Source organism: Chrysochloris asiatica, unplaced genomic scaffold, assembly GCF_000296735.1.
Source record: "Chrysochloris asiatica unplaced genomic scaffold, ChrAsi1.0 scaffold00146, whole genome shotgun sequence".
Classification (NCBI taxonomy): Eukaryota; Metazoa; Chordata; class Mammalia; order Afrosoricida; family Chrysochloridae; genus Chrysochloris; species Chrysochloris asiatica.
In genome coordinates, this window is record NW_006408664.1 from 5,618,259 (window position 1) to 5,622,337 (window position 4,079).

A 4,079-nucleotide genomic window follows, 5' to 3' on the forward strand; every position below is an offset into this window, starting at 1 on the left:
CTCCTGTCAGGTGGGACAAAAAGAGAACACACACGGAGAAGAAAACAAAACAAACAAGTAAGCAAACATCAATGAAAAAGCAGAACATGCAACAACCAGTGAAAAAGAATATATCTGAGAACAGCAAATAGAGTTATAAAGGATTGGATGGTAGCAAGGGCTAAAGGACGCAATTTCTGATCCTGTGTATGGGGAATTCAACTAAGAATGGAGACTGAAAATGAAATCCAAGACAAGTAAATGGAAGAGGAAAGCAAAAGAAAAGAAGATGTATAAAAAAAGAAAAGGTCTCCAGTTAAACAGGTGCTTGCTGATATTGCTAAGCAAGTAGATTTCTGGTTTGGAGATGCCCATCTGCACAAGGATAGATTTCTGAGAGAACATATAGAAAAATCTAGAGATGGCTATTTTGATATATCACTTCTGTGTCATTTAACAAAATAAGATTTTTTTACCATGGATGGAAAATTAATTATCAGGGTATCTAAAAGTTCAGCTGTTGTAGAGTTGGATTTAGATGGCACCAAGATCCAAAGAAAAAAGCCTCTAGGTGAAAGACCAAAGGATGAAGATGCGTGGACTGTGTATGTGGAATTACTTCCCCAAAATGTTCATCACAGCTGGATTGAAAGAATATTTGGGAAATGTGGCAATGTTGTTTATATAAGCATCCCACATTATAAATCTACTGGAGATCCAAAGGGACTTGCCTTTGTGAACTTTTAAACAAAAGAACCAGCAGCAAAAGCTATTGAGTTTTTTAACAATCCACCAGAAAAAGCACTAAGAAAACCTAGGATATTTCTTAAGGCAGTGAAAAATAAACCCATTTCATCTCTAAACGTACCTGAAGAAAAGAAAAAGAAAAAAAAGAAGTAAGGTCATGTGAAGAAGGAAGCTTATGCCCAGGACTCAGAGGCAAATAAGGTCACAAATAATGAGAATTTCGGCAAACTAAAAAAATCCAGGACAATATCTAAGGGGTTTGAAGTAGAAATAACTGAAACCCAAAAGCCACGCAAAAAGAAAAAGAAAAAATGAGAAAAGACTGAAATGTCAAAAACGTACTTGAAGTAAAAACTGGAAAGAGGAAGAGAAGGCACTTCACAAATGCAGAATGCCTAGCTTCCACATTTAAAGTGAAAGAAAGAAAAAGCTCAAAAAGAAAACATTAAAAAAGGAAGCTCTTCAAGAGGTTTTCCAAGTAAATAATGAAGTCACCACAGAAGAGGAAAAGGATACAGGAGATAAAGACGGATTTCTTTTGAAGTTTTTATTGTGAACTATGTGATAGTTTACATGGGAGAACGCAAGCTTTACATTCATCCTATCATAATTCATTTCATTGCAATGATTACAATCCCCTCCATGCATCATCAAACAACCAAAGGGTACACCCCACAGGCCTGCCCCCCGGCTGTCAACACACAGACCCTCTCCCTCCCTGAGTCCAGAGTTCTCAGCTGCTCCATCTCTCCACATCATCATCTCTGGAGTCACAGTCACTACTTCTCTGGATAGGGTCCCACACTCCACTCTTCTCCCTTGATGGTCTCAGGGACCTCCACTACCAGACTGCAAAATCAAGCACTACCCTCCCTTTGTTACAAAATATCTACCTTTACATTTGCAACCCTCACAGTCAGTCCTGACAGCAATTATTCACTATTGTACCACAAGAGTCTTATCCCCATATCCTTTCATCAGCCCTATCCCAACAGATTGGAAAACACTCAGTGGAGATTCTACCTTCTTCCACACCCTCTGGAACTAGGCTGCCTCTTGAAAGCTTTTAAGCCAGTCACTTCTTGCCTTTGTAGCCCCTCCCCTCTTTTGGGTAGCCAATGTCTAAGTTGCCCATCTCTGTCAACCCTGTGTACCGAGGGGGTGGAAATGATCCTTGCGGTAAAGATTTGTTCCCTCTTTTGAGCTATCACATCCATAAGTATAGGTCAAATTCATCAAATTGTAGCAGATTACTCTTTTTTCCCCCTCTTCTTTCTGCCTCTAGTCGAGTTCTGACCATTCAGCCATTGAAGCCAGGTCAAGTGGGTACCATCTTCAAGTATGGGTGTTCTTGTGCATCTTCCCTCACTTCATATCAGCTGGATGCTTCATTCTCTGTTGTAGTTCTCTGTGGCTATGTCACAGTCTCTGGACCCAGGAGTCCCCAGGTCCTGCCACACTGCTGGCCAACAAGGTCTCAATCTGGGTTCAAGTCACTGATTATGCCAATACAACAAAGATAACCACATGTTTGAGGATTGCAATGTGCCAGACATTCACTGAAAAACAAAAAAAACAAAAAACCCCACACAACTAAACAAAACTCACGCAAAAAACATCTGAGAATTTGGACACTTCATATCAGTGTTTTGAAGAGTTTCATTAATATCTTAAGACAAGTGTATCAAAACCTTGGCATGTTTTAATTTCAAGTCACCAATTTTGTTTTTACTAACATCAGAAAGTTATGGCTACACTGCCAATGCTGGGTCTACTTAATTTGACTTAAGAGTTTAATATGACTTAACATTAAAAGCTCACACTACCCTAAAATATATAATTTCGTGTATACAGTGACATTCAACATTCAAGTGCCAGTGTTTTTGTACTGTCTTTTGGTCAAGTTTCTTTAAACTTTCAAAGAATCACTAGAGTCTAATGAAAGTGGTCAGACTTAGCTCATAACTTCATTGCTGTTTTCCCCCATTTACCCTATCAGTGACCAACATGGTCACCAAGATGCATCTCTTTTAAAAGCAAATAAGAAGCACAAGAAAAAACATAGACATAAAATGGGAGAAGAGGTTATACCATTAAGAGTACTATCAAAGAGTGAATGGGTGGATTTGAAAAAGGAGTAGTTAGCTCTACAAAAAGCCAACATGGCTTCTTTAAAAAACAAAACAAAAAATAATCTCCCAAATAATATCAGGGTCAGAAATGGAAATAGACCACGGAGAACCTAATAAGTTTGGAATGAAAAATGAAAAAATCAACAGTGAAGAATGTCGCCCCCAGGAAGTTAATTCGATGGGGCCACAGTTTGTGAGTGGAGTGATTGTGAAGATCATTAGTGCTGAAACCTATCAGGCAGGAAACAAGTTCAGGATACTTTGGCAGTGATCTCATAAATTGTCTATGTTGACTTGCTAGAAGGAGATACAGAATACCATGAAAGATGTAAGACTCCCAAAGCTGCTCAAGCAGTGACAGATGCATGCACAAAAATTAAAAAGAAATATAATGGAAATTCGAGGTCCCTTCTGGTGATCATGAACAGAGGTACTGGCAGAAGATTTTGGTAGACAGACAAGCCAAGTTGAATCAGCCTAGAGAAAAGAAAAGAGGCACTGAAAAGTTAATTACCAAAGCTGAAAAGGTTAGACTGGCAAAGACTCACTAAGCAAGTAAGCACATTAGATTTTCTGAATACAATTGAAGAATTGAAGAAAAAAAGAAAATAGTATTTCTGTATATTTCACTGGATACTTGAGTTACTAGGAAATCCATCTTTATTAGGATAATACTATGTAATGTTGTTCTAAAGCCTACACATTAATGAAAAGCCTACCTTGGTTCCTCAACTTGTAAATGAGTCTTTTTTTTAAATTGCTAAGTACATGTACACCACAATTTTTTATTAATCATGATTTTTTTTTGTTAAAATGATCTTCTGTTATATCAACTACAAAGTTATTGAGTAAATAAATGTATTTGAACATTACCAATTTTATTATTACTTTATTATAAATACATAATTGTAAAAATAAGTTACAGAAAAGAAAAATAAAAGAGCAAATGAAAAGAAACACACACACACACCAAAAAAAAAAAACAAAAAAACAAAAAAACTGAGAAAGGAAAGATTAAAAGAGAAAAGAGACTACAGGGTAAAAAAGAAGGTTCAAGAGGGTAAAAAAGAAAAAAGGGTTCAAGAGGGTAACAAAGAAGAGGAGGGAAAAAGAGAAACAGAAGAAATGAAGAAAAAATGAAAGCAAAAGTAAAAAGCAAGGGAAAGGAAAGGGAGTAAGAAGAAGAAAGAATAAACAAAAACAATGAAATAAGACTTCAAG

At 36.9% G+C, this 4,079-nt stretch overlaps 1 pseudogene; it reads left to right on the forward strand.

Moving 5' to 3' along the window:
• The first annotated feature begins 1,219 nt into the window (after positions 1-1,219).
• On the forward strand, positions 1,220-3,445 carry LOC102829880 (annotated as a pseudogene).
• The last annotated feature ends 634 nt before the right edge of the window (positions 3,446-4,079 follow it).